Source organism: Ixodes scapularis, unplaced genomic scaffold (genome assembly GCF_016920785.2).
Source record: "Ixodes scapularis isolate PalLabHiFi unplaced genomic scaffold, ASM1692078v2 PGA_scaffold3__209_contigs__length_174095766, whole genome shotgun sequence".
Classification (NCBI taxonomy): domain Eukaryota; kingdom Metazoa; phylum Arthropoda; class Arachnida; order Ixodida; family Ixodidae; genus Ixodes; species Ixodes scapularis.
The window spans coordinates 62468549-62478626 of record NW_024609868.1 but is presented as its reverse complement, the minus strand read 5'-3'; the positions used below and the strand labels follow the sequence as shown (position 1 = coordinate 62478626).

Here is a 10078-nt window from a genome sequence, read left to right as displayed (position 1 = left end):
GATGATGAAAAATGCCCGTGATAAATAAATAAATAAATATATATATATAGAGAGAGAGAGAGTGAGAGAGAAACCTGGATAAATATCTTTCTTTATACTAATATACCTCGTGACGAGGGAATACAAGCAGTTCTAGACAATGACGACGACACTGACCTTACTATTAGTAAAAATGCATTGAACATTTTATGCATTTAACTTTAGGACTTAATAACTTAATATTTATGGATAACCATTACCTACAGACTCACGGAGCAACGATGGGATCACATTTTTCTCCATCATATGCAAAGATTTATATGATGGTATTAGAAGAACGCTTGATAAATGCCTTCCCACACAAACCACTTTTTTATAAACGTTTCCTTGGTGATATATTTATAAGATTTAATAAAGGAAACGACAAACTCATTGCATTCTTTAATTTTGCAAACAATTTTAACCCACATATTAAATTTACATATAAATACTCTGATACAAAGATAGACTTTCTGGATATCACACTTAAGATTACAGGAAATAGATTAAAAAGGACATTATATGGGAAGCCCACGGACACACGTCGATTCCTTCATTATAATAGTTGTCATCCCGCACATAACAAGAAAGGCATACCATATGGTCAAATGCTGGCTTGCGACGTTTATGTTCAGAGGACGCAGATTTTGAATGATGAAGCTTGCACATTAAGGTGAAGAATTTGTAAATAGAGGATATTCATTGTCATTAATAAATAATTTGATATCGAAAAGCCAAATGGTTCCCCCCAGTGATAGTTTGTTACAGAAACCAAAACGAAATAACTATAAATTACGACTCGTTTTACCCCTATCAATCCTAACTAACAAACCTCAATAATATCCTTAGACGTCATATGATTATATTACAGATAGACACATTCTTGAAAAATATAATTCCACAGCCGCCAGGTATTACGTTTAAGAGACCACGTAATTTTGCGGGCATTTTTGGACAATCAAAAAATTCCATTGGACGTAAGATGGTTCCCGTTGGTTGCGTAAAACGTAATAATAAACGTAACTTATCTTCAAGTACTTTGGTTGCTGACTCCATTACAAGCAGAGCAAACAATTTTACTTGGAAAATAAATGACACATTTAATTGTTGCTCTGAAAATATAATTTACAGTATTTAATTCAATACAAGAAATGCCTAATTCAATAGATAGGAGAGACCGGAACGAGTGTACGAAAACCTATGAACTTACATAAAAGTCATATTTGTACACTCGTATCAGGACCAGTTTATCGTAACTTGAATTCCGCAAATCATAATGGTATTTCAGATTTCAGTTTTATTGTACTTCAAGGTAATTTTAGAAGCACTACAGACCGTAAACAAAAGGAATCTCAGTTTATTCATAAATCTAATACATCAGAACCGAAGGGCCTTAACAGACCAAAAGGAATGTTACCTTATTTTGTCTTGATATTTAATATAGATCTTCTAATCAGTGCCGCACTGTTTGTTTGTTTGTTTTTCACTTAACCGTTTAATGCGACACGAGCAAAAGAAAATGATCAGAATAATACTCAATTCACACGACAGCGTAAAAGTACCTTTGGCACAGGTACCTGTAGTAAAGGGAGCTGGAGATTGGGATCACACGGCGCATAAAACTCCCTTTGGCCAACGTTACTAGAGCAAACTCAGTTTCACAACACCTCCTGCGACGTGGGCTCAGAGGCGGTCACGAGAACTAGCAGCGCTGCAGTCGAGCCTTGCTTCCGGATTTTCTAGCCCGCCAAGTTTGAATAGCAATACTTGAACTTGGGCGAGTTGTTGATTCATAATAACACTTCACAGCGCAAAGAAACAGACGCACACAGAAATATTTCAAACACTCAAAGAAAGAACACTCACAATTAATGATATGTTCACTCTCTTACAAGGTGTAAATGCCCGTAGGATAAAAATGGATAATGAACAGTCGGACCTGACCAAATCCGTAAATGAGATTAAAATAAATAAGAAGCCAATTCAGGGTAAATAAAGTCACGGAAATCGATCGTATCGCTCCCTGCAAGAAAATTGGAAAATATTTAAATTCAAAGTTGATTCTCACATGAGCACTTTTATACCGCTAAGATCCGTTACTTATAATTGCCAGTCTCCATGGTTTAGACGATTGTCTGACAAGAAGAAACGTCTTTTTCGATCTGCGAAAAGCTCTAACTCTCAGCAACGTTGGGACGCCTATGCGTGTTTATAAGACAGCCATTACGAACGCCAAATATGTGTTTTTTAATGTTACCTTGCTCAGCATGCTGATTAATAATCCCCAACAATTCTTGAACTCTGTAAATAAGAATGATAAGTGTGCCGTGTCTCTCAGAAATACTGATGGTGGTGATAATCCTAGCAGTGATTGTGCAAGTGTCTTCAACGAAATGTTAGTGTTGGCGTTGTCTTCCTCTCAAATTTCTTGTATTCCTGAACTTTCTACCGATTCATATTTTCCAATGGATCCAATTTGTATTGACACTATAGCCATAACCAATGTGATAGATACTCTCAAAATGTTGTCGTCTGCTGGTATTGACAACATCAATTTTAAATTTTGTAAACATTCGAAAATGTACAGTGCAATTATTTTATCCAAACTTTTTGAGCAGTCTTTGGAGCTTGGTTTTATCCCCGAAGATTGGAAGATTGGGAGAGTGATTCCTTTGCATAAATCAGGTGACAAACATTCTCCAACTAACTATCGTCCCATCTCAATTACTAGCATACCCTGTAAAATTCTTGAACATATCATATACTCTCACCTTGCTAATTTTTTTAAAGTCTAGCTCTTATTTCTGTAATGATCAACATGGCTTCCGGAAATCATTTTCTTGTAAGACTCAGCTCTTGTGTTTTGCCCATGACCTTCATCCCATTCTTGATTGCGGCTCCCAGGTAGACTGTATTTTTTTAGATTTTTCTAAAGCCTTCGACAAGACCCCTCACTCTTTCCTTATTCAAAAGCTTATCAAACTTAATTAAGACCCTAACGTCGTTGCATGGCTGCGTTCGTTTCTTACTAATCGATCGCAGTTTGTAACTGTCAATGATGTGGATTCCCAACCTTCACCAGTCACTTGAGGTGTTCCCCAGGGCTCTGTTCTGGGGCCCCTGTTATTTCTTATCTATATTAACGACGTACCTAACAATGTATGTTCATCTGCCAGTCTGTTTGAAGATGACTGTGTTATTTATCGTGAAATTACTAATGACTCTGACATATGTCTCCTTCAGTCATATGCTAACTCTATCTCTGAATGGTGTAGCTTGTGGTGCATGCAATTAAATACTGCTAGATGTAAATACATGCGTGTGTCTCGTCTTAACTCAACACGTCCTGTTTACTCCATTGATAACGTTCCTCTTGAGTATGTGCCATCCTACAAGTATCTGGGAGTGCACATTACTTGCGATTTATTTTGCAAAGCACATACTGAACATCTCGTTAACAATGCTAATCGCATGCTTGTTTACCTTAAAAGAAACTTTTTTCTCGCGTCTAGGTCATTGAAACTCATTCTTTACAAAACCTTTGTTCGAAGTAAGCTGGAGTATGCTGCGTCTATCTGAGACCCCGGTCTTGAATCGCTCATTTCTGAATTAGAATCCGTCCAGAATCGTGCGTCCCGCTTTATTCTTTCTAATTGCCATCGTACCGCCAGCGTAACCGTAATGAAAACCAGCTTATCCTTGCCTAATCTTCCTAGGCGCAGAAAAGTGCCTCGCTCGTGTTTGTTCCACAAAATATATCATCATAATTCATCTCTCAAGCAAAGGTTACTAACACAGCCCCATTATATTTCACCACGGAACGATCATAGATACAAAGTTGGCATTTCATCCTGCAGGAATAACGCATATCATAATTCCTTTATTCCCAGCACCTCTTTGTATTGGAATCAACTTCCCATGGATGTTGCCGAAATCGTGGACAGTAAGAGTTTTATACCCCAATGACACGGCAGCGTAAAGGTACCTTTAGCACAGGTACCTGTAGTAAAGGGAGCAGGAGATCGTGTTTACGGCGCATAAAGGTACCTTTTGCTAGGGGAGGTCATGTGTTAAACGGAGCTTGCCAAGCTCCCTTTACAGCTAAAAAAGGTAGCCTCGGACCCACGAACTCAAAATAAAAATCATAGATATATAAGTATATATTGTTTAATGCATTATGACAAATTGAATATATATAAGTAGCAATTTATGAAATGATTGTAAACACAACGGTGATGGAATAATACATTAACGAGGAACGCATACTCCAGCTAGCAGGTAGCAGCGGCGGCACGTGAAAAGCAATGTCTGCTACGAACCCGAACGCGATGGACCACTGCGAGCTCTTGCCCAGTGTGGCCAGACGGGTCGGACGTTTTATAGCAAGACTCATTTCGGTGCGCCCTTAGGCTTAGAGAGAAAAAAAAATTGCAGCAAAAGCGAACACAAATAATATTGAGGTTTTAGATGTGATATTTCGCACACAAATCAAAAACTGCGCGTCAAACCGATTTCGAGGAATAATTGTCTATCACGTGCTCCTCTCGCGGTTTATCAGGAATGCAGTCGATATCAACTTGAGTGCTCCGTTTATTTATCGTGTGATCAAGAACGCCGTTTTCTAAAGGTACCTTCAGTTAAGGGACCTACGCTAAAGGTACTTTTACGCTGCCGTGTGAATTGGGTATTAGAGATGCCTTGACTAACATGTATTGCTTCACACAACTATAGTCCTCCTGCCGTTTTGCTGTTGTGTATTTTCTCTATGTGTGTGTGTGTGTTTTTTTTTTAATCCACTCCCCTCTGTAAACCCACTCCCCTGAGGGTAAAATAAATAAATAAATAAATAAATGCGCTGACTCTGATCTCTGTGGTGTATTACACCTCATCTTCATCATCGTTGTTTTTTTTTTTGCTATTATACAGATGAAAGTAAAAAAAAAAAAAAAAGATAGAAGAAAAGGAAAAGAAAAGGAAGTTCTCAACGCGGTGGTAGTATGCTTCGTCTCATCCTAGCACGGACTAATTGGCGAAGGCTGTGCAGGCGCGAGTGACTAGCCTTGATTGCCTTGACTGGAGTAGTGGCTCTAGGCTGGAGTAGTGCCACTAGACTGGAGCACTTGCTGCACAAAGGCTCGTGCAGCAGCCGAGGCTTCATCCAAAGCAACTAGCTCGCGCTTTCAGCATGCGCGGCTAACAATAGTCCATGCTAAGGTGAGACGAAGTAGACGACACGCGAGACAGGGAAGCGAGATCCGACTGCAGCGCCACTAGTTCTCGTGACCGCCACCTGGGCCACTCGCCTCTGCAGGCGAGATTAGGAAGCCGCGAAACCGAGCTTGCTCTAGTAACGTTGCCTTTGGCTAAGGGAGGTCCTGTGTTAAAAGGAGCTTGCCAAGCTCCCTTTACAGCTACAGGGAGTAGCCTCGGACCCACGAACTCAAATGCATTATAACAAATTGAATATATATAAGCAGCGAATTATGAAATGATTGGGAACAAAAATGTGATGGAATAATACATTAACAATGAACGCATACCCTAGCTAGCAGATAGTAGCAGTGGCACGTGGAAAACAATTTGTGCTACGAACCCGAATGTGATGGACCTCTGCGAGCTCTTTTTCGAAGTTGAAGACGAGTCGTACGACTCTCCCGCCCAGGACCTTCTATCCTCGTCGTCGTCCATCCCTTTCGATGTCGTGACTGGTGTAACCGTGAGACTCCAACGTGGTTCGTTTCTGCCGGGCATCAGTTATCTACTTCAATGAGAAATTTGCGGGAAAATGGCGCTGCTAAACAGAAAAAGGTCGCCTACCTGGTAATGGAAACTCGTAAACGCAGATAATTTAAGACCAGTGTGGCTCGACGCCACACTGGCCTTAAATTGACGGTTCACTAACACATGAATGACCATGACACATGGTCATTCATGTGTTAGTGAACCGTGATTGGCCCTGTCAGCCAAAGAGATTTCCTTCCTGCAGCAAAACATGAGTCACGTAGTGAACGGGTAGTTTAATTATTTACACGCTTCATGGTTGGTGAGAGTGGTCCTTTGTTTTTGTGCAATCATTTAAGATACTCTGTATGCTTTTTCTGTCTTTGTTTCCTTTATTAGAATTCTTCAGTTGCGAGTACAGCATTATCCTGTCGTGTTTTTTCCTCTTCGTAGTTCGTGTTTTCTGAGCTGTTTTCCCCATCATGTATATATATATAGCTAAGTTTTTGCACGTCATATTTTCGTTAAAAATTAGGTAAGCCCTTGTTATACCTTGTGTAGGACCACTTAGGTCGAAAAAGCGTGTGCGTTTTGGGCGTGAAATGCAAACACGTTCTCACCATTTTTATTTTATTTTCTATTATACATATATAACCGAAATTGTAAATGGATACATGCAAATATCCTCTGGAACTTCCTGAAACCACCTTTTTTGTTTAGTCACCAACCCGATTTTGTGACATCGGTCGTGCTTCAAAGTCACGTGATACTAACGTGACTCTTTTTCTTTTTTTCGCCGCTACAGCCCGTTTGGAGGAGCTCACGTGAAAAGCTCGAGGGAACACGTCGCTGGGATTTTCGGTTGTATGTCTCGAAATGCTAATGAAACATTGAGGCAGCGTATGTGCCATATTTCTGATATACTGAGCGCTACGTCCGAGAATTGTCCCAATGCTTATGTCTACTTGATTTTTTCAAGGCAGTCAACCTCACCGTGCGATAACTTGTGCAGTGACACTGAAGAGTATGTGGGGGTCACAGTAGAGCTCAAGGGAAGGCCGGTTACGTTCGTGTCCGCGTACGTGCGGTCGCAGGGTCACTGGGACCCAAAGACCATTGTAGACATCTGCACGCAGATCAAGGGTGAGGCAGTAGTTGCAGGCGACTTTAACTCCCACAACGAGACATGGGGCGGCAAGAAAACGGACGCAAGGGGTCGTGCATTACAGTCCACTCTGGACGGCCTGGCACTCCGTAATATAACAAGCGAAGAACGAACATTCGTCCGCCCAGGAGTGGAAGGCAGCATCCTTGACCTCAACTTTATTACCAGAGGACTACGCCTGACAGCCAGACCAGAGACGGACAGCTGGGGCAGTGACCACCTTCCCATCATCATCGGGAAGCCACCCAAAGCCTCACTCAAGACCTGCCACCTCGTGGACTGGAAGGAGTACAGAGGACAGCTGGACAAACTGGTAGGTTCTGGCGCAACCCTGGCCCCCGAAAACGTCGCCGAAACACTTAAAAAGCCACAAGAATGGTACAGGCACCCATCAAAAGGCCAAACCCGGACATGCACTGGCTCCGCCTGAGAGCTCAACGACGACGTGCATGCACAACGCAGATCATGGAGGCCCAACAAGCCGGAGGATATACAGGAGTACAAGCAACTAGACGCAAAGTTCCGCCGCTACGGGAATAAGCTGGCAAAAAGGCAGTGGGGCCTCCGCTGCTCCAGACTTCACATGCCAGCTGGAGAAAAAAGCCTGGCGGATGGTGAAAACACTTGCCGGACATCCGCTCCCAGGACAACCAATACTTGGCCTGGCCATAGCGAGAGGAGCGACAGTGCAGCAGGTGACAGAACTACTCGCAGACCTCTTCACAAAGGTTCCAACCAACCCACTGGTGGGTCCAGCCCCCCCGGACTGGTCAAACCGCAGAGACCCTTCGGCGCCCAGCACGAAGGCTATGGATGTCCCCCTTAATCTACACGAACTAAGACACGCTATCGACGCATGCCCGCGCAAGCGCTCGTCCCCAGGCCCCGACGGAGTGCCGAACCAGGCCATCAGGAATCTGGACGAGTCATGCCACGACAGCCTCCTCGACTACATGAACAAGGTTTGGAGCAGTGCTGAGATCCAAAGGGCCTGGAGAGATGCTACTACCGTGCCCCTGCTCAAGTCTGAAATGCCAGCCGATGAGTTGAGCTCCGACCGGCCCATCTCACTAACCTCCTCCTTGGGCAAGCTACTGGAGCGAATGGTGCTGCGACGTTTAACTACCACCTGGAGGCAGTAGACGCTCTTCTAGACTGCCTCTCCGGCTTTAGGAGACACAGGAGCACTACGCACTCCATTGCAGACCGCACCACCGTCATGGAGGATGCCAAAGAAAAGGGCTGGTCGACGGCCATAGTCTTCCTAGACGTGAGGAAAGTCTTCAATACGTCTCCCCCCCCCCCCCCCCCCCCCCCCCCGACACCATCTTCACGGCTCTTCAGAACCTCGGAATCACCGGGCGCCCCCTGGCATACATACGTGCATTTCTGACCGGGAGAACACTGCGTGTACGTGTTGGCAACACTTACAATACATCACGCGGGATAAAAGCCGGTGTGCCTCAGGGAAGCGTGCTGAGCCCGCTGCTTTTCTCCATCGCGATTGCGTCTCTCCCTTCGGCTGCCGGAGTTGGAGCTCGAGCACAGTTCCTCGTGAACATGGCGGTATATGCCGACGACGTGGCGCTTTGGGCTACCAGCCCACCCATTTGCAGACAAGACATGGTGAGGGAGTTGCAGCGGGCACTGACCAACACGTTGCACAAACTACACGAACTTGGCCTCGGCATCACGGCTGAGAAGACCACGACTCTGTTCCAGGCTCCAATATTGCGAACATTTCGTCCAGTACTACACATCGAGGGAAGAACGATGAAATCAGATAAGACAGCAACTTATCTGGGTTTGACGCTCGACACACGTGTGTCCTGGAGGCCGGGTGTAGATGCAGTGCTCCAGAAGATGCGCTCAAGAACAAACACCCTGCGGGCACTTGGAGACACAACGGGGGCACCTAGCAGGTCATGATGCTGGCAATGTACAAGGGCCTGGTCGTGTCCTGCCCGATCTACGCGCTGCCATTGATGACGCTCAACAGCACACACAACGAAAACCTAGAGAGGGCGCAGAGGGTGGCACTGAGAATTTGCCTTGGCACGTCTCGAAGCGCCTCATCACACAAGACACTCGTCGAGGCCGGCGTAGCCACGATTTTTTCCACACTACTGAAGCGGGCTCTCGGGCAACTTTTCCGAATAGAGAATGGGAGGTCGAAGGGCAGCCTAATCTTGAAGATTGCGCAGAAAACAGAGTCAGGACTTGGACGCGTGCTCTGTCAACTTGGCGACATCGCGGGAACCGCGGCGGCCCTGGTCGACCTCCCACCACTGCAAGAACGTCCACAGCCCCTGGACGTCGATCTACACATACCCGGGTTGAGATCAAGGAGGACGGCAGCAACAGCGACTCTCCGAACCCTTGCGCTGTCCCACATCGAGGACCAGTACCACGACTGGGCTCAAGTGTTCACGGAGAGCTCGTCCCACAGACGGGTCATCAACGGCCGCGGCAGCCTTCGAGGCGGCTGACGTTGGACTAAGCGTGCGCCTTACACACCATGCAGCCAGCACCACCGCAGAACTAGCCGCTATCCTGCTCGCTCTTGAGGCCGTTCAGAAAGGCAGCACCAGGGGCGGGAAATGGGTAATCTTGTGCGACTCACAAGCCGCGCTCTCCATGCTAGATAACTTGGAGAGTGCACCACCACTGGCACGAAGAATCACAGTAGAAGCGATGGCATTGGAGCAACTCGGACACCAGTTCAGGTTTCAGTGGCTGCGAAGCCACTGTGGTATCAAGGGAAACGAGATCGCCGACCAGATGGCCAACTTCGCCCACGATGAGCCCTCTACGCCCACATCGAATGTTGCCCCCGTCCGTGGACGCTAAGTTCCTTGTGGCAAAGGAGATCGCAAGTCAGCACCCAGACGCAAGGATGGCACAAGGCCATCACCCGGCCGGCTCCCAGCACGCATGAACAGGGCAACGGCGGCTATCTTCTACCGACTTTGGACGTGCAGCGCCCTCACCCCCGCATGCATGGATAAACGGGATGAGAGCCTCTAGGAGTCCAGACTGCAACACCTGTAGGACTGGCGCAGATGAAGTCCACCTCCTCCTATAATGCATCCTCTACGACACAGAGAGAAGGGCACCCCAGGAAGAGTACAGAAAACTCAAGCTATACCCTGCAGCTCCCTGGGGGAGATCATC

At 45.7% G+C, this 10078-nt stretch overlaps 1 pseudogene; it reads right to left on the bottom strand.

Moving 5' to 3' along the window:
- Positions 1–8258: 8258 nt before the first annotated feature.
- On the bottom strand, positions 8259–8980 carry LOC115331773 (annotated as a pseudogene).
- Between the last annotated feature and the right edge of the window lie 1098 nt (positions 8981–10078).